We start from the raw sequence: 21,746 nt of genomic DNA on the forward strand, positions 1-21,746 counted from the left end.
CCTCCTCCTTCTTTTGTGTCACTTCTCTGGCTTTGCTCTTCAGCCCTATCTGTCACTTTTAAGGACTTTAAAGATTAGGCCTATCCTGATAATCTAGGAAAATCTTCCCCATCTCAAATGCAATCTTGATTGCATTTGCAAAGTCCCTTTTGCCATGTGAGATAACATTCACAGGGTCCAGGGCTTATGGTGTAGATATCTCTTGGGACCCAATAGTCTGCCTACCTCCATAGAGAGATTTTTAAAATTCCAAGCCAGAAATTCCATGACATTAAAATTTTTATGTCATTTTATTGCTACATTCAAATATAACTCACTACTGTTTCAAAGTACTTCAAAATGTCTCATAACTACTAATTATTAATAACCATGTTCTGAAGTCATGATATAAAATACTAAAGCCCCAGGACACTAAAGTCACTAGGTCAAGTTTCTGCCACTTTTTCCAGCTGAATAATAACAACTTATATTTAAATAGCACCTTATAGTTTTACAAGTGCTCTGGTATTCATATCTAATTTATATTTTAAATATCCCTGGGAGGTACACAAAATGAAGCAACTACTCCTTTTTACAGATGAGAAAATGAAGCTTCAGAAAGATCAACCTTCCCAAATATGGTAAGTTTACACACTTATTTCAGATGAAGTAACATTTAAGTAAGTAGGTCACATGTAGTAAATTCATAAATAGACTCTAATTAACAAATGAGCAGGTCATGATCATCACCAGGAAAATGCTGACATTTAGAATATGTTTAGGAATGATATAAAAATAGCAAATAGTATTTGCTAACTTCATCTGAAACAGTTTAAAAGTTAAGGGTTCACTTTGAGGAGAACTACATGTTAAACACTTGTTCCTTGAGGTTTTTTTCCATATCGTGAAGCTACATTACTTAGTTCTTTCCTCTCAGATAAACCAAAAAAAGATATACATACAGATAAAAGGGGCACAAACGGTATTTTTTTTTTTTCGAGGTACCAGGGGCTGGGGATTGAACCTGGGACCACATATGTGGGAAGACAGTGCTCAATCACAGAGCCAAATTGGCTCCCATAACTTATTTTTTTCATTTGTTTGCTTGGGGTTGTTTTTAGGAAGTACCAGGAACCAAACATGGGACCTCCCATGTGAAAAGCAGGCACTCAACCAGTTGAGCCAAATCTGCTCCCACAAATGGTAGTCTGTCTGTCTGGTCTTGTTCATTTTAGTATGGTGCAGCAGGTGTACAAGAGTATATGAACAAGTACATGAAATAACTTTCCATTCAAAAAACAAATTTGAAGAAATGAGAAGTATGGGAAAAGAGTATCCATAGCCATCCTAATGATAATAATCATATGTAAAAAAAGGTGGTCCTTTGTACTCTTCAGACTGTATCTGATTTATCAAAGATCCTGCAAACTCTAAAATCTGGATTTTATGATTTTTCTAATCCTGCCCCTCCCCGGGAAATCATACAGAAAGAGAAAATGATATGTACACCTTTCCTGACTCTTCAAGAGCATCTAACCCATTATTCTCCTTCTTTACCTTCCAGCTTCTGTTAGGGAGATGGGGTGGTCAATCAGGTATTTGATCTTGTTCCTTCAAACAGATTGATGCCAGACATTATCAAAAGGGTGCAGAAGACTACCCTGAGAAAAATAAAATATATGCATATACAACAGTAAGTACTCTAGTCAAAAGAAATCTATTGTTAATAGTTTTGAGTATTTATATTAAATGCATTTGGATGCTTTATGAAAAAAATAGCATAATTCTTGTGTGTGTGTGTGTCTGACTTATTAAATTTATTTATTTAGCAAATTTTTTGTCTTTTTTTTAAAAGGTACATAGATCACACAAAATGTTACATTAAAAATATAAGAGGTTCCCATATACCTCACTCCTCTATACTTCTTTATAGAGTATAAACTGAAACTAGAGTATAGACTGAAACTAGAACAATTATATAGTTAAATTTTTTTTTTTTTTTGTAAATCCACATAAAAATAGGTTAATGGAAATATAAAGCAATTGCACTGGAAACAAACATCCATGCTGTCTTGATTTGCCAAAGGGGTGACAATGCAAAGTACCAGAAATCTGTTGGCTTTACAGGGGATTTATTTGAGGTAAAAGTTTATACTTTCAAGGTCATGAAAAGTCCAACTCAAGGCACCATAAGAGGTGCTTTCTCTCCGAAGTCAGCTGCCATGTGTTGAAGCAAGATGGCAGGCCATCTCTGCCTGCTCTCTCTTTCCCCTCAAGCCTTCCTCTCTGTGGTACAACTGCTCTGCTTTCTTTCCTATTTCAGCTACAAGCTGGCATAAGGCTTTTCTCTTCCTGCTTATGGTATCAGTCTTGGCTGTTCTGTTCTCTTCCCAATTTCAGTTGTAAGCTATCAGGCAAATGAGTCATCTCTCCCTGAGGCCTTAACTGTTAGAGACTTCTCCTTTCTTTCACATGGCAGGATAAAAAATGACAGATTTCTCTACCCCTCTGTCTGAGAGAGTATCCATTTATATTAGACCCAGCAAGGAGTGAGGACTCAACTGGGTCCAATGAAAGGCCCTACAGGAGAGGATCTTAACAAGGGGTTAGTGACCTTGAATTTAAATTCAAAAAACCATTATTCTTGTGGGGACATGTTGGAGCAGGTGTAATATATTTATTAAGTAATACAAAGTATAGTATGGACTTAGTAAGGTGTCCATGGTTTTCACATGACTGGCAAAGGGGTCCATGGAACAAAAAAGGTTATGAACCCCTGCCCTAGAGCAATCTTAACAAGTAATCTAATTAAAGGCCCCTAAGCTGGCTCTGATGCAATCAAACGGTATTACATCTAGAGGAACACATTAGTTTACAGACATAATCTTTCTCTTTTTGAGATTCATAAAATAATGTCAAACTGCCACAAAAACAAATGACTTTTGTTTTCAGTCTAGGATATTACTATTAAAAAAGTTTTTAAGAATATCTCTAGTATATAATATATGCTCAATAACTACTTATTGAATTGAATAGCAAAAAGATAAATGTTTCTAAATACTTTACATACATAAATACACACCTTTAGCGTTTTAATTTTCTTAGGAGGCAGTAAATTTTCAGGACAATCACCAGCACTAGATGCATAAGTCAGAGAAAGAAGAATTTCCTCAAGGATGAACTTACTCTGGAGGGACATAGGAAGGGGTTTTGAGTGATCCACCAAACGTTTTCTCTTTTATAGCTCAGGAGGTACCACAAAGGTACGTAAGTTACCGGATAGAAAATCTCCTACTGTAGTTTTCAGGAGCATTAGATGGAGCTTCTATCAATCTCCCTTACATCCTTACATACTTACATGCCTAACAGAGAAACATTGCTTCTAGTTCAGAAGAAAAGTAACAAAAAATATTTAAAACCCTAAAGATCATCTAGCCAAGAAAAACAAAATCAAATTACCGATCTACTCACCCCTACATGAGACACACTTTCAGACACTCGGGTACAAAGATGAACCTCCACAGTATTTCACATATAAGTTCAAAGGTGAGAAGGACTGCATAAAGTTGGGGCATTTAAAGAGTAGATGGGATCCGAGTAGGGTTTCAAAGTTAAGTGTAGAATTTTGGTAGATGAAAATGGAGAGAGAGGATTTTCTGAGTAAAGTGGAATAATCTGAGCAGACTGGTGGAGTAAGTACAGTACAAACTGTTCCCTGCCAGACTAAAGCAGAGAAGTTATAAAGGTGGGTAGTAGGGTTTAATAGGGGAAGAGGCGTCCTAAGAAGTCATTGCTTTTAAAGAACTCTCTGCTAATCTCTGCCCCTCACAGAAGATTCAGAAAATTAGCTGAATTTCTCCAAGAAGGTATCATGCTTTGAACCATCAAAACCTTTAAGGTCCGCACTACAAATATCTCCTGAGAGCTTTGAATATAGTCAGAATATTAGAGGAAATGGAGGGGGAAAAAAGAGGGTAGGGAGTGGGTTAACACAATCTCCCCCCCACACACAAAAGTTGAAGGTGAGCCTAGAGACAGCTTTAAAGTAATGAATATGACCACAGGTCTAGTTGATTCTTATTGTAGGACAGATTTGCATTTATTTGTATGTGAATGAAAAAACCTTAAAGAATGATTTCAATTAGAAGAATTACTAAAATCTGGTAAAATGTTGTACAAAATTACATGTCATTTTCTTAAGTCTACTATTTTTTAAAGTACCAAAAAAGTGCTGTTTAGTTCAACTGAACAGCGGCGAATTGGGATTTGTCAGGGATGTATACTGACCTGTACGGAAAAAAAAGAAGAGAGAGCGAAATAGAGACACTAATTAAATGTTTAAGTTAAAATCGGGGTATAGAATTGATTCAGCTGGGTTTTTCTGCCTTGGGCAGGCCTCTGTGTTCTCTCAGGCCATCGACTTAACTAGGAAGCCCGAGGGTCCACTGGGTCAGCGCCGGGGCCGGGTAAGACACGGGCGGCCCACCTCAGCTGCCCGGGCACCCTCGGGGGGCGCCCACGCTCGAGCGGCTCAGCTCGCGCTCTCGGCCTCCCCCACAGGCAGGACCCTCACACACGCCAGCGCTACGAACTCGGTAACTGGGCAAGGTTAGCACCGTTTCTTGTCAAAAGTGATGGGAAACGGACACCTGCAATCCGAAGCCACAAATTGTGTTTCCCGCCAGGAATCACCCTCCTCACGTTTCCCCTGAACGCTCAGTGTTGTCATGGAAACCCAGGACCGCAAGCCCTAGCAACTATCAATAGGGACTGCCTTTGGCAGTGCCGGCGGAGGGAGAGGGCTAAGAAATCCCTACAATCTCTTGCAGTTTGGATATTTTGTTTTTCTTTTTTCTTTTAAGTGGCAGCATATGTTCAGTGGCTATAGAAAATAAAAACCTCTAAACAGGCCGTTCTGACGGAATCCGAAAGTGCCTGATCCCTGGGCTTCGGGCTGCGGGTCGACGCCAGTACGCAGGCGCGCGACGGCTGGCTGGGTTCCTGGGGCACCGTTTCCTTCTCTTCGTGGGAAGCGCGACCGGGTATGAGTAAGAGTCTGTTAAGAGTTGTTTCTATCATTCTAATACCTCGTTTTTGTTATTCCTTTGCATAATTTTCTAAAAGTCAATTTCAGGGGGAAATTGGGTAATACAAAATTCCGGGTTTCCAACAACTGAGGCTTTTTTGAGGGTGCTACCCTTATCTCGATTTTGAATTCCCGGGACCCTTCAACATCGCCTTCGCCCAGCCCCCAAGGGCATTCCTAAGTCGAATTTTTTGGTACCGGAGGAAGAGAAGGAATCCACTTTAAGTGAACCCAACCCCAAGAAAATCATTTGGTTTTTTCGCCCATAAACCTGCTGTCAGGATGACGATAAGCTCATTAGCACTCAGGAAGTAAGACCACCTGGGAGCGTTTTGTATTGAGGCAGACCATTAATGGCAAAATGCCAGTGGAACTCCAGTGTATCGATGCCCCTAGTCTAGCAGATTTGAAGCTGAAAGAAAATTTGGCTATCTTCTTCAGTCATATTCCTAGTATGACACGCGTTGCCTGGCACAAACGCCTTCAATAAGTAGTGACAAAGTCAAGTGGACAGTTGTGTTGTTTTTGTATTGATTATTAAGGCCCTAGTTTCAAGTAATATGAAAGAGAAATAATTGGCCAGGTGTTCAAAACAAGAGATACTGGTGGCCCATTTTAATTGTCCTTCTGGCCAAACCACCTTGAGTGTCTGAGCATTTTAGCCTTCAGCTTATCTCTTATCACCCTAACTTTTCTCTAGATTTTCAGAGAACTGAAACACATACATATAGCACTCCATAGGTGATCTTAAAGAATGGCAACCATCAAAACGGATGAGGGGAAAAAGCAATACATAAGTAGATGAAAGGTAATTTCACCCCAAGTTTGTTGCCTGCCTTTCTTCCTCCACACTGCATTGGATTTACGAGTCCATGTTAGTTTGGAACCATAACCACCATACTGAACTTCAGAGGTCTCAAAGCTCCAGTGTCACTTCAAATGTGGTTTATCAAACCTGCAAGTACTACAAGAAAAAAAGTAACCCACCTTTCACGTTCTACCTAGTTTGAAAAAAATCTAAGTAAGGTATTGAAGGAGGAGATAGAGACAATGAAAATATTTAAGTGATACACAAAAAGTGAAATCTATAGGATTTGGAAGTGATTGGATCTGTGGTGTGAAGAAGAAGCTAAAGATTACTTCTTATTTTCCATTCGCTGCAACTGTGTAGTGATCCTGCCACTTATTGAGCCTGGGAACAGCGGAGGACAGGATTGGAGGAGGGCTTTGGAGAATGTTCAGTTCCTGACATGTGAGTTTTTAATACCTTTCAGACATCTGGTTGGAAATGAGAGGCATTTGGTTATACATACACAGTCTGAAGCTCACAAAGCTAGGCTGCAGTTGTCGAAGTATCTGAGGTAGTAACCACAAGATTAGATGAGAATATCAATTAAAGCATTACAATAAGGTCATCACTATTGATGAATACAATTGTAATTTTTGGGAAATTCCCCAAATTCCCATGGTATTTTTTAGTTTCACCAAGGGAACCCGAAAATGGAATACAGTAAAATACGAGTGAGGTTTCAGAGAAAGGGCATTCCTAAAACTGGAAAGATGCCTCAGATTGTCCTAATAGTTTTATGTCATTATTTCAGTTGACTTAACTACTCTCCTATGTGGGTTTGTCTACAGGAAGAAATATGCTTTTGACTTGTTCACAAGTGTTATCTTCAGGGCAGAAGACAGTACTGGGCACATGGTGATAATACAGTCTTGGAGAATAAATTCGTTTCTCTCATTGTATAATAAGTTGGTCTTCCACAAAGATGAACACAGGGATCATGCAACTTAAACATGCCACTCTACATGAGTAGTTTTTTTTACAAAGGTGTCCTTGCTAATGAAGAAAATGGGGGGAAATAAAAGAGATCATAGTCACATGTGAGATTTTTCATGGTAGATTTATAAGCTATTTTTCTAGTTTTATAAATCAGGCGCATGAGCCTAATTCCTTTGGAGACAAATCACAGTGATCTGAACCTAAAAAAGACAAGATATTAAACTTTCATAAATTGATCAGGAAAAAAATGCCACACTGAGACTGTGCCCCCAGTGGCAAGGAATAGTCACTTTGTCCAAGAAACAGTGGTTCATTTAGTTTTTGGAAGAATTTGCCCCTTGTGATGGTTAGGCTAATGTGTCAACTCAGCCAGGTAATGGTTCCCAGGTGTTTGGTCAAGCAAGGACTGGGCTAATTGTAATGCAAGGGCATTTCGTGGACTGCGATCATTCAGTGTGCTGATTGCATAGATGACTGGTTAAATCTACAATAAACTGAGATTACCGCCAGCAATGAGTGACATCTCATCCAATCAGTTGAACGTCTTTAAAGGGGAAATGATTTCAGCATTTCAGAGGGAGAATTCTCATCTCCACTTCAGACAGACAGTGTCTCCTGGGGAACTCAGCAAGGGTTTTCATCAGAGCCCCTGGTTTGCAGCCTGTCCTACGGAATTTGGGCTTGTGCATTCCCGTGGTCATGTGAGACAATTTTATAAATTCTCATTCTGTGTACAGATATCTCTGGTCGATTCTATTTTCCTCGATAACCCTGACTAATGCACCCCTCTCCACTAATCTTGCAGTGCAGTGGACAGTGGGTATAGCAAGACCATAAGCCACTATAAAGTACTTCTTGACTGTTACTATTTTAGAAACGTCTATGAAACAACACCACTGTGGCATTTGTGAAAAGAATATTGCAACATGGAGGACTAACTTTAATAGGTCCCAATTATTAGTAGTCTTTGCAGGGAGGGGAAACATGCTATCTTGCCTCAAAATGGATTTACTCAGGTCTTGTCTTAAAAGGCACATCCTGGCCAATAGATTTTTACCTTTTACCAGATTTTGAAGTCAATTTATATCCTTTAGGAGTTGCAGGGGAGGTTTCTTATTCATAGGTTTTAAAAGTCCAACAGCAGAAGGAAGCAAGCATCGAATTATGACCTGCAATAGGAAGAGGAGGGTAAAGAATCGGTGTGACTACTTTTCTTGATTCAAATGCAAGAAGTCACAAATGGACCCCGCTATTTATCTCTCTGTAATCTGTAACCTGGTTCTCATCCATAGCCTAGGCAATAATATCCTGTTCTCTTATTTGCTTTCCCTTTGGGTTATGTTTAACACTGATGCTGCTTGATATGATGATGAAAAGCATTTATGAGCATGAAATGTAAAAACTCGTATTTAGGAATGCAGTTAATGTTAAATAAATTAGGTTTTCCCCAAAGCTTATCAATTTACTGTATTCATATGTGCAATATTTCACTATTGTGTATATACATATATTTTAAAGTTTAAAAAAATTAAGTAATGCTCATACAATGCATACTAACCAGAGTCATGGTTCCAGTGATTACTTAAGCCATGCTTTGCTGGGGGGTGTGTGTGATAGGATTAAAGGAAAATGCAAACATCATTAGATTTTAGAGTGGACATCTTCAATTATCGAATAACCTTTAAAACATGTTCAGATTTATGTATCTCTTCTGCTGCTCTCTGGTACTGTGGATCAGTGCACAAATTGGACAAGTACAGGCACAGGAAACTGTTGCACTGGCCCAAATAGCAGAGCTTCACTTGGAGCTTGAGCTCTCCTCTCACCCCAATAACTGGCATATTTACACATGGAATTTAAACTACATCTCTACTGGGCAAAAATGAGTTTCCCCATGTTTCAAAGGTAGTTAAAACAAAGTACACTTAAAATTTATTAAACAAAAGACCACCACAAAGCAGAATGAAATAGCTGTTAGGTTAAAGGTTAGCACTGCCCTGGGAAGGGCTTATTTACAGCAGAAATGTGAATGTAATGCAGAAATAAGGCAAAACCTTTTTTTTTAGAAAAGGAGTACAACGGCAGTTTTAGAGTGTTCTTCTTTATATCACTTCTAAAGATTTAGTAGAGTACATAGAATATCAGCATTCCTACTAAGCCAAAGATAATCACTTTTATCATTATTGCCTACTGATTTTTAAACTGGTCATTAAATTTAGAGGGAGGGATTATTATGGGGATACTAAGCAAGAAAGGCTCCAGGCTCACTCTCCCTGTTTCAAGTAGAATACCTGTATTTTCTCTCATAAACTGGGCTTACATGTTATATTTTACATGAGCAAAGAGATCCAATATTGTATTACCTCACAGAAACTTTAGTAACTTTAGAAACTTATCCTTCTATAAGCTTTACTAATAATATTCTTTTCCTTTCTCAAAAATTTATGTCCCAGGTCCTTTAATTTCTTACCGTACACATAAAGTATAGAGATAATAAAGATATGGAAACAAAATATCCAAGACAGCTCTTTCTTTGGTATTTTTTAGATATATGTCTATATAATGTGTATTTGAACTCCTGTAATGCATACATTACATGAAGTTTTACACAAGATTAGTAAGCAAGTCATGCTTAAATTTTCTTCATAAATGTATGAAATTGTCCCTTAAGGAAATGAATTCTGTCTTCCAAGAGGATAAGTATTCTTTACACCGACAGAAATATTCTTTATTTCCATTCCCCTCCATAAATTCTAAAACCAACTGTAGAGTATACACATTAGTTTTAAACATTAGGGACCTAATTAATAGCAGAAATGCATGTCTTCCTATGAGTTGTCCACTCCTACCCAAATGCTAAAGCAGATAAACCTGAAAAAAATTTTGGTGAGGTGGAAACATGAGTGTGAGTGCCTTTAACAATCTTGTTTAAAATGATTGGGTAGCTTTTAATGAACATTGAAAGTGAAGAACACTGAAGTGAAGAAGGAAGTGCCTGCCCCTCCCCAAACCAAAGCCAAGGATTTGAAGCATAAGAAGTCAGTGCTGAGGAGGCAGGGCAAGATGGCATCTGAGTATGTACACCATCGTCATCTCTCTTACAAAAGACCGGCTGCGTGGTGACGGAGTCCTACCGGAGCAGGCTGTTTTAGGAACCTGCAGGGCAGGAGGTGTCTGGACATCAAACTGGTGAGACTGCAACAGAATTGGTGTTTGCTCAAGGGAACTTAGCCAACAACAAGGAAATAGAATAAGAAGAAAAAAGTGACAAAGAGAAGACTTAACATACACACAAAAAGAACACCTAATTAAACCCTAAGACTAGATGAAGAAGATAATCAACAGAATAAACCCAAGAAGATAAAATGATGACAAGACAGCAACAAAAAACTATAGACCATACCAATAATCAGGAAAACGTGGCCCAATCCAATGAACAAATTAAAAACCAGTATGAGAAGTGGAACATTGAACAAGTAACTAAAGCTCTCAAAACATGTATCATGGACCAATTCAATGAAGTGAAGGAAGAGATTCAGCATATTAAGAAAACACTTGGAGAGCATACAGAAGAAATTGTAATCATGCAAAAAAAGATCACGGAGATGATGGGGATCAATAGCACAATCCAAGAAGTAAAAAATACACTCTCAGCAAGTAACAACAGATTTGAAGAGGCAAAGGAAAGAATGAGTGATATGGAAGACAGTACATCTGAAATCAAACAGGTAGTAGAATTAATTGATAAAAAGATAGAAAAAGTCCAGCAGGGACTTAGGGGCCTGAATAACAGTGCAAAATGCACAAAGAAAACATTGTAGGCTTCCCAGAAGGAGAAGAGAAGGGAAAGGGTACAGAAGGGGTGTTGGAGGAAATAATGGCTGAGAACTTCCCAAACCTATTGAGGGAGATGCATGTACATGTCCAGGAAGCACAACGCACCCCAAACAACAGAAATCCCAACAGACCTACCTCAAGACATATACTTGTCAAATTATCCAATGCACAAGACAAAGAGAAAATATTAAAAGCAGCAAGAGAAGAGAGAACCATCACATACAAGGGAGGCTTCATAAGATTAAGTGCTGATCTCTCATCTGAAACCATGGTGGCAAGAAGGCAGTGGTATGACATAGTTAAGATACTAAAAGAAAAGAATTTCCAACCACAAATACTCTATCCAGAAAGCTAGCATTCAAAAATGATGGAGAGTTCAAAATATTCACAGATAAACAGAAACGAAGAGAGTATACCAACAAGAACCCTGCCCTTCAAGAAATACTAAAGGGAGTTCTGCAGGAGGAAAGAAAGAAACAGGAGAGACAGAGTTGGAGGAGAGTGTAAGAACAACTAAAACTACAAAAAAGAGAAAAAAAATCAAACAACATAAGACAAACACAAATCCCAAGAAAATATGGCTAATATAAGTAATTCCTTGAAAGTAATAACACTAAAAATCAATGGATTAAAATCTCCTGTTAAGAGACACAGATTGGAAGATTGGATAAGGAAATACAACCTATCCATATGTTGTCTACAGGAAAGTCACCTTAGACCCAGGGATTCAAGGTGATTGAAAGTGAATGGCTGGAAAACAATCTTACAGGCAAACAATAACCAAAAAAGAGCATATGTAGCTATTTTAATATCAGACAAAATAGCCTTTAAATGCAAAACTGTTGTGAGAGACAAAGATGGACACTACATATTAGAGAAAGGGATAATCTTTCAAGAAGAAAGAACAATCATAAACATTTATGCCCCTAACAATGGCACCTCCAAATATGTGAGGCAAACCCTGGAGAAACTAAGTGAAGGAATACTCTACAATTATAGGGGGGACTTTAATACACCATGATGACCATTGGACAGAACATCTCAAAAGAGAATCAATAAAGAAACAAAGACGTTGAACAATAGGTTAGAGGATCTGGACCTAATAGACATATACAGAACATTAAACCCAAGTACAACAGGATATACATTCTTCTCAAGTACACATAGATCATTTTCCAAGATAAATCACATGCTAGGCCACAACGAAAGTCTCAGTGAATTGAGAAAGATTGAAATCATACAAAAGAATTCATATGACCACAGTGGAGTGAAGCTGGAAATCTGCAAGGGCCATACTCCCAGATTTGGCACCAAGATATGGAAGTTAAACAGCACACTCTTAGAAAAACAGTGGGTCAAGGAGGAAATCTCTAAAGAAATCAGTAACTACCTTGAAACTAATGAAAATGATAACCTATCAAAACCTATAGGATGAAGCAAAAGCAGTACTGAGAGGGAAATTTAAAGCCATAAATTCATACATCATAAAAGAAGAAAGAGCTAAAATTGAAGAACTAACTGTACACTTGAAGGAATTAGTAAAAAATCAACAAACTAAACTCAAAGGAAGAAGAAAAAAAGAAATAACAAAGACCAGAGCAGAACTAAATGACATAGAAAATAAGAAAGAACTAAAAAAAACAAAAAAACCTCAAGAGCTGGTTCTTTGAAAAGATCCATAGAATTGACAAACCCTTAGCTAGACTAACAAAGACAAAAAGAGAGAAGATGTAAATACACAAAATAAGAAATGAGAAAGGGGAAGTCACCACTGACCCCACAGAAATAAAGACCATCATAAGAGGATACTTTGAACAACTATATTCCAATGAGAAGGCCAATTTAGAAGAAATGGACAAATTCCTAGAAACAGATAAGCCCCCTACATCAAGAAAAGAAAAATTTGATCATCTCAATAAACCAATCACAAGTAAAGAGATAGAATGAGTCATTAAAAACCTCCCAACTAAGAAGAGCTCTGGGCCAGATGGCTTCACAGGTGAATTCTACCAAACATTCTGGAAAGAACTAACATCAATTTTGCTTAAACTCTTCCAAAAAAATCGAAACAAAAGAAACATTGCCTAACTCATTGTACGATAGCAACATTACCCTAATACCAAAGCCAAACAAAGATACCACAAGAAAGGAAAATTACAGACCAATCTCTCTAATGATCCTAGATGTGAAAATCCTCAACAAAATACTTGCTCATTGTATTCAACAACACATTAAACCAATTATACACCATGACCAAATGGGATTTATTCCTGGTATGTAAGCATGGCTCAACATAAGAAAATGAGTCAATGTAATTCACCACATAAGCAGATTGAAGGAAAAAAATCACATGATCTCATCTGTAGATGTAGAAAAAGCACCTGACAAAATACAGCACAGTTTCTTGATAAAAACACTGCAAAAGCGTGGAATAGAAGGAAACTTTCTGAACCTGATAAAAGGTATATATGAAAATCTACAGCTAACATTTACAATGGTGAAATCCTAAAACTTTTCCCTCTAAGATCGGGAACAAGACCCCTTCTTTTTAACATTGTGTTAGAAGTACTTGCTCGAGCACAGAGGCAAGACCCAGATATAAAAGGGATCCAAATTGGAAAGGAAGAAGTCAAAAGTTTACTATTTGCAGATGACATGATTCTATACATAGAAAGTCCTGAGAAGACTACAACAAAGCTTCTAGAACTTATAAATGAGTTCAGTAAAGTCACAGGTTATAAGATCAATGCACAAAAATCAGTAGCATTTCGGAGCAATCTGTGGAGGAAATCAAGAAACAAGTACCATTTACAATAGTAAATAATAAAATCATATACCTAGGAATAAATTTAACTAAGGATGTGAAAGACTTATACACAGAAAACTACACAACACTGTTCAAGGAAATCAAAGAAGGCCTAAATAAATGGAAGAATATTCCCTGTTCATGGGTAGGAAGACTAAATAAGATGTCTATCCTACCAAAACTGATCTATAGATTCAATGCAATCCAAATAAAAATCTACACAGCATTTTTAATGAACTAGAAAAACTATGCAATTTATTTGGAAAGGAAAGAGACCTTGAATAACCAGAGATGAAAAAGAAAAAGGAAATTGGAGGAATCATACTACCTGACTTCAAAACATACTACAAAGCTACAGTAGTGAAGACAGCATGTTATTGGCACAAGGACAGACACACTGACCAATGGAACCAAATTGAGAGTTCTGATATATATCCTCATATATACAGTCATATGATATTTGACAGGATGACCAAACACACTCAACTGGGGGAGAATGGCCTCTTCCACAAATGGTGCCTGGAGAACTGGATATCCATATGCAGAAGAGTGAAAGAGGATTACCAACTCACACCTTATACAAAAATCAACTCAAGATGGACAAAAGACCTAAATATAAGAGCCAAGACCATAAAGACCTTGGAAAACAAGGTAGGGAAGTATCTACAGGACCTTGTAATAGAAATGGCTCCATGAAATTCACACCCAAAGCACAAGCAGGAAAGAACAAATAGATCAATGGGACTTCCTCAAAATTAAAGCCTTTTGCACCTCAAAGGAGTTTGTCAAGAAAGTGAAAAGACAGCCTACCCAATGGGAGAAAATATTTGGTAGCCGTATATCTGATTGGAGACTAATATCCTGCATATATTAAGAACTCCTATATCTTGAAAATAAAAAGACAAACAACCCATTTACAAAATGGGCAAGAGATTTGAACAGATACTTCTTCAAAGAAGAAATACAATAGGCTAAAAAGCACATGAAAAAAAGCTCAAAATCATTAGCTCTTAGGGAAATGCAAATCAAAACTACAATGAGATACCATCTCACTCCCATGAGACTGGCGGCTATCAAAAAAACAGAAGAGGGAAGTGGACTTGGCCCAATGGATAGGGTGTCTGCCTACCACATGGGAGGTCTGTGGTTCAAACCCTGGGCCTCAATGACCTGTGTGTAGCTGGCCCATGAGCAGTGCTGATGGGCACAGGGAGTGCTGTGCCATGCAGGGGCATCCCCTGCATAGGGGAGCCCCATGCACAAGGAGTGCGCCCTGTTAGGAGAGGCACAAGGAGTGCGCCCTGTTAGGAGTGCGCCCTGTTAGGAGAGTGCAAAAGAAAGTGCAGCCTGCCCAAGAATGGCGATACACACGTGGAGTAACTGACGCAGCAAGCTGACACAGCAAGATGATGCAACAAAAAGAGACAGAGTTTCCCGGTGCTGCTGATAAGGATAGAAGCGGTCACAGAAGAAAACACAGCGAATGCACACAGAGAGAAGACAACTGGCAGGGGTGGGTAGGTAGAGAAATAAAAAAACAAAAACAGAAGAGTACAAGTGTTGGAGAGGATGTGGAGGAATGGGAACACTCATTCACTGCTGGTGGGAATGCAGAAGGATCCAGCCATTCTGGAGGACAGTTTGGTGGTTTCTCAAAAAACTAGCTATAGATTTGCTGTATGACCCAGCAGTTTCTCTGCTGGGTATATACCCAAAAGAACTGAAAACAAGGACATACACCGATATATGCACAGCCTTTTTGTTTTTAATTACTTCTTTATTCTTTATAATGGTGGATACTCTTGTTCTAGGCATACCATATTCGCTAGCAAGGTCAGCTCTCATATTTGTGTATTTATTTTTTTGCTCAAGGGTGGTGCAAAGCAATTTTCTTTTCTGTACAGTGCTATCACTGCTCATTTTCTTAGGACCCATAATGAGAAAAAATGCAAAAATCACAAAATCACCACAGAAGCTGAAATAAGACTGTAATGGAATGTGTACAGGACAAGAGCTATGACATCACAAGTGTGTAACCCTGTGTTTCAGCTGGAAATGGTAGCGAGTTTTGAGGCAACAGACACTGACAAGTTTTAGCTTCCATGTCTAATACCAAACAAATGATGAGTAGCGGGGCAAAATTTTCACATCAAAATACGTCAAGTACCAAATTTGATAGGTTTCCAAGTAGTCAAGTACCAAGGTATGACTGTATAGGCCTAAGAATGACACTCTTCTTCAGAACTGAAATTTCACACAGCATAAATTTTGGTTCAAGAGTTTGGCTTATTCATAACCAAGTTTTAGACCAATCTGTTTTTCTAAGTTCCCTCATTGTATTTTAAAAGTAGTTATAGGGGAGTGGATGTGGCTCAAGCAGTTGAGTGTCTGCCTCCCACATGAGAGATCCTGGGTTTTGTTCCTGGCACCTCCTAAAGAGCACACAGACAACAAGCAGACAAGGAGCAAAAACAGTGAGCAAACAGATGAGGTAGCCACATTGGGGTAGGAGTGAGGGAAAGCCTACCTTGTCCACAAATCCTCCCTCACTACCACCACCTACCCATCAAAAAAAAAAAAAAAAAAAAAGTAGTTACAAATCCAAGTAACTAATTCATTTTACTTTCTGTCACTTTTACTGAACCTCTCATTGGCATTGGTGTTGTTGTATCCCAGGAGACTTGAATATCTCTACTAGCTATGTGCCAGCTGGACTCTGAGCCTTAGCACAGTTGCAAATATACTCTCTTATTCATTGGACTTGCCCGATCAGCTAACAGGTAGGTGAAGATGGTCAACTACCACACCAGGGAGTCAAGAGTGCCTACAACTGCCAGCACGAGGATTGCATCCATCAAACATATGGAACCTAAGCCTCCTCTCAGTATCAGGGTGGAGTGGACATCACAATCCCAGGGTCCACAGGATGGAGGAATAAAATATGGATTAGAGTGGAATTAATGGTACTCTACTATAGAATTATTGTGACTACTAATGGAAGAAATTGTATCATTGATGTGGAGAAATTGGCCATGGTATAGTTCCTGAGGGCAGTTAGAGGGAAGAAGAGATGTGATGTGGGGCCACTTTGGAGACTTGGAGTTGTCCTAAATGATATTGCAGGGAAAGATCCTGGACATTATTTATCCTGCCATAACCCACTGAATATACTCTGGAGAGTGTAAAGTATTATCCATGCAGTGCAGCAGTGCTCCAAAATGTATTCACCAAATGCAATGAATGTGCCACAATGATGAAAGAGGTTGTTGATGTGTGAGGAGTGGGGTGGGTGGTGTGTGGGGTATAAGAGAACCTCATATTTTTTAATATAACTTTTTGTGATCTATGTATCTTTATAGAAAAGACAATAAGGGAAGTGGCTGTGGCTCAATCAGTAGGACTCTGGTCTACCATACAGGAGGCCCTGGGTTCATGTCCCAGGGCCTCCTTGTGAAGACAGGCTCACCCACATGCTGCAGAGAGCCGCCGGCCCGGGCACCACAGAGTGCTGCCCCAACAGCAAGCACCGTGGAGTGCTGCCTAGCCCACAAGTGCCACGGAGTGCCATCAGTCCTGTAAGTGTTGTGGATTGCCACCAGCCCACAAGCGCTGCAGGAGCCAACTCAGCAACCTGACACAACAAAAAAGGGAGAAAAGCAAAGAAACGCAGAAGCTTATGCAGTGAACGGACACAGAGTACAGAGAGCAAGCAAACCACAAGGGGGACGGAGGGGAAATAAATAAAAAACAGACACAGAAGAGCACACTATGAATAGACACAGAGAGCAGACAGCACGCAAAAAGCCACAAGGGGGTGGGGGTGGGGAGATAATAAAAAGAAGAAAAACAAAGACAATAAAAAATTTTTAAAAAATACCCTAGATTACAAGATATATTAAAAGCAGTCATTCATTGTCTGTCATCCCATGGCCCACTGAGTGGACTGGGGGAGAGTGTAGATTATAATGTGGAAATTGACCATTTGGTGCTGCAGTGCTCAGAGATGTGTTCACCAAGTGCAATGAATTTTCCATGATGATGTAGGAGGTTGTTGTTGTGGGAGGAGTGGGGTGAGAGGGGTGGGGAGTGTATGGGGACCTCATATTTTTTGAATATAACATTAAAAAAAATAAAGCCAAAAAATTAAAAAATTAAAAAAAGCAGTCATTAAGAGATTGTTTTCACTGCAATTAAAATAACACTGTATAGAACATTACTGCTTGAGATCATGTGGCGACCTTTTTTTCTGCTTTAATGACATCCTTTGAAGTGCACTTTGATTTGTAGAATATGGATTTGATTTTTTAAATCTGCCTTATTTCATCTAGATGAAATGTATGGTGAATAAAATTTCACTGGGACTTACCGTCTAAAGTAAGTTGTAACTATTAAGAAACTCTTCTTATCTTCTTGTGATACATAAACTGAGTTTAAAGGAATTTCAGAAAGTGTTCCAAAATTTTTTATGGGTAACAATGGGCCAGTTAGAATAGCAAGAGAGCCTCTTAATTTGTCTGTACTAAGTATCGATCATTTGGATACTAAATAAGTCTCATTTCTTTGGGTGAGAAGTTGAACTATGCAGCCTCTGATATCTCTTTCAATGCTCATATGTTCAGATATTCATTGGGTATTGTCATAGTAGGTAGAGTTAAACACAACAGCTGAGGGAGTGCTGAGGTCCCATCGAGTGAAGCTCTGTCCCATTCCACAATGGAATAGCAACAATCCCCCAAGCGCAAAGGCAAAAAACCATTGAAGAAGGATAGTCAGTGAAGGGCTCTTCATATTGATGACTAGCCTGTGTGCTAGAAATTTCAAGTAGGCCTAGAGCTGCACGGTGCCTAAGGGTTACCTCCTGAGAGCCTCCATATTGCTCAAATGTGGTCACTCTCTTAAGCCAAACTCAGGATACAAATGAATTACCTTCTCCCCTGTGTTGGACATGACTCCCGGCAATGGGTCTCCATGGCACAAGGGATTTCTACCAAGCAGCAGCTGGTGATCCAACTAGAAAAAGACCTTGAATATAAGGGGGAAATGGTAAAGACAAATGTGTTTATATAGCTAAGAGGCTTCAAAATGAGTCGGGAGGTCATCAGAGGGATTGCACTTATGTACAACTCAGCAGGATCCCAGAGACAGCCAAAGTAGATACAACCCCAGGTAGTGGTGCTCCTGAGGCCTACAAAGACACAGGGCTACGGTCATGGTAGATGGCCCTGGACTTCAGTGCCTTGTCAATGGGTCCTACTTTGGAATTTGTGCTCCTGAGTGTGATGGAGATGGACTCAGATATGACCTCTCCACACATGCCTCTTCTGTCACTTTTACTGAATCTGTGCTTGACGCTGGGGTTGGTGTATGCTCAGGAGACTTGAGTCTCTGGACAGTCCATGTGCCAGCTGATCCCTGAGCCTCAGCAGAGTTGCAACACCTACTCTCTTGTTTGTTGAGTAACCCAGGTCAGCTAACAGGGAGGTGAGGATGGCCAACCACCACATGAGGGAACCGAGAGTCTACAGCTGCAAGCAGGAGAATCACATCCATCAGCCATGTGGGAGCTAAGCCCCCTCTTGATGTAGAGGTGGAGTGGACATCGCTATCCCAGGGTCTGCAGGATGCAGGAATAAAATATGGATTAGAGTGGACTGACTGGTATTCAACTGTAAAACTCTTGTGATTCAAAGAATGGAAGAAATTGTATCATTTATGTGGAAATAGTGGCTGAGGAGTTGCTGAGGGCAGGGAGAAGGAAGAAGAGTTGTGATATGAGGGCATTTTCAGGACTTGGAGTTCTCCTGAATGATATTGCAAGGACAGATGCAGGACATTATATATCCTTCATAACCCACTGAATAGAATGGGGGAGGGTATAAACTACAATGTAAACTATAATCCATGAATCATAGCAGTGCTCCAAAATGTATTTTCCAAATGCAATGAATGTGCCACTAATGAAAGAGATTGTTGATGTGGGAGGAGTGCAGAAGCATGGGGAGTGGGATCTATTGGAACCTCTTATATTTTTTAATGAACATTTTCTGTGGTCTATGTATCTTTTAAAAAAGATAAAGAAGATAATTAAAAGAAAAAAATGCTCAATCTTTAGGAACAAAATCATACATAATACATACAAACAAAATAATTCCTACACACAACAATGTACTAGGAATGGGCAATGTATAACATGGAAACATCATGTACAGGGTATATTTCTTTGAAAACAGTAACAGGTTAATTTGTCTCACCAAAAACTAAACGACCATTAAAATTATGATAATTGAGCAAATGCAGAAGCCAGCTTATGGCTCTTTACTAATTAATTTCATATTAATGTAGGTGATGATTACTAATGTTACAGACTTACAAATCTACAAAATTCAAAATAGATCAATATGATTAGATAATGAAATAATTATCCCTAGTGATACTTCTAAATAAATTCAGAAAACTTACTACCTAAAAGTTTTGTGGAAGGGTTCTGCATGATCTTGCAATGATGGATACAGGTCATGTTGAATTTCATCTAAAATTTACAAAAGTGTAATGGTCTAGAGTGTAGACCATAATGTGAACCATTGACCATGGTCACTGGCTATTTTTCAATATTTGTATATCAGTTGTAACAAATGTACCATCCATATACAGAAAGGTTATTGACACGAGAAGAGGGAAAAGGGAGAGGATGTTGGATATATGGGAGTCCCCTGTGTTCTATATGTAACTTTACTGGGACCTAAAACCTCTTTCTAGACAAAATGAAAAATGTCAGACACTGTGAAAGAAATGGAAGAAAATGTCACTGCACAGAGAAAACAGATATTAAAGTGATGAAAGACAAAGCGTCAAAAATTTTTAATAAATATTTTTCATTATTTTTAATATTCCAATTTAGTTTAGTTTCAGTTTTTCAAATTTATTGTATATTTTATTTCTTATGTTTAAACCTATCATTATTATTTCATTTTCCTATTAATTGTATTTGGTGATATTCTTGACTTATATTTGAAGAAGTTTTGGACCACAGTAGGGTCCACTGTGGCTGGGGAGGATCATTGGTGTGGAGTGTCAGGGATGGGAATACATGGGAGGAAGTGCACCTGGGCATAGATATAAGGTATATAAACGTGTTCAAATGTTCATGGGGCATTGTCACAGTGGGTGGAGAGTCACACAATAATTGAAAGAACATTGAATTCCTATTCTGGGGAGACTCTGACATTCTCTAATGAAAGAGCAACAATCCTCCAAGAACATGGCAAGGAGTAGTGAAGAAGGATGGTCCACTGATGGGCCCTTGATATTGACAATTATGCTTATGAGCCTTTGCTCTTGAAATTGCAACTTAGCTTAGTGCTATAGGGTGCCTAACAACTACCTCCTGAGAGCCTCCGTGTTGCTCAAATGTGGCCTCTCTCTGAGCCAAACAGCATATGAATTCCCTACCTTTCCCCCAGTATGGGACATGACTACCAGTGATGAGCCTCCCAGCCACTGAGGGATTACTACCACACTTCAACATGCAATGCAACTGGAAAAATATCTTGAATAAAAGGAGGAAAAGTTAAAGACATTAAATGAGTTTATATGGCCAAGAGACTTCAAAGTGATCGGGAGTTCATCCCAGAGGTAATGTTTATGCATGACGCAACAGGATCTCATAGACTGCCAAATTAGATACCACCCCAAACAGTGGGGCTCCTGAGAGCTCTGAAGATGACCAAGTCCTACAGTCATGGCAGATAGCTCTGGAGTTTGGTGCCTCGCCAGTGGACCCTACTTCAGAGTTTGTACTCCCAAGTGTGACAGAGTTGGACTCAGATGTGTCTTCTGTCCACATGCCTCTTCTCTCCCTTCTATTCGAACCCATAGTTGGTGCTGGAGTTGGTAGGGGTATGTCCAAGAGACATGAATCTTTGGGCTGTCCATTTGCCAGCTGGGACCTGAGCCTCAGCAGAGTTGCAACACCTACTCTCCAGTTCATTGGACTCACCCAGGAAAACTAACAAACAGGTGAAGATGGACAACCGCCATACCAAGGAACTGAGAGTCTACAACTGCAAGCAAGGGAGTCCCATCCATCAGCCATATGGGATAGAGGCCCCCTCTCAGTTAGAGGTGGAGTGGGCATCACCATCCTAGGATACTCAGGAATGGGGAAGAAAATATGAACTACAGTGGACTTATTGATATTCTACTATAGAATTTGTATTCTAGCAATGGAAGAAATTATATCATTGTTATGGAGA

General features: G+C 39.1%; 1 protein-coding gene and 1 long non-coding RNA gene across 4 annotated transcripts in view; one reads left to right on the forward strand and one right to left on the reverse strand.

The window, feature by feature from the left end:
- The window catches only part of LOC105747182 (uncharacterized), a 43,300-nt gene that overhangs the window by 10,953 nt on the left and 10,601 nt on the right, over window positions 1-21,746 (forward strand). The window contains exons 2-4 of one of the 3 annotated variants that reach the window (XR_002798744.3): window positions 578-620; window positions 4,842-5,021; window positions 6,237-6,317. This is a non-coding gene — a long non-coding RNA (uncharacterized lncRNA). Of the gene's footprint in view, window positions 1-577; window positions 621-1,588; window positions 1,673-4,841; window positions 5,022-6,236; window positions 6,318-21,746 lie in introns of those variants that run through there. The other 2 variants (XR_011645513.1, XR_001119300.4) reach the window with 2 other exon arrangements.
- LOC101443584 (sterol O-acyltransferase 1) overlaps window positions 1,537-21,746 on the reverse strand; it is a 115,416-nt gene continuing 95,206 nt past the window's right edge. Inside the window, exon 17 of the mRNA XM_071207588.1 lies at window positions 1,537-1,638. The gene's annotated coding sequence lies outside the window, so the exon portion shown is untranslated. The remainder of the gene's footprint in view (window positions 1,639-21,746) is intronic.

Source organism: Dasypus novemcinctus, chromosome 13 (assembly GCF_030445035.2).
Source record: "Dasypus novemcinctus isolate mDasNov1 chromosome 13, mDasNov1.1.hap2, whole genome shotgun sequence".
Lineage (NCBI taxonomy): Eukaryota > Metazoa > Chordata > Mammalia > Cingulata > Dasypodidae > Dasypus > Dasypus novemcinctus.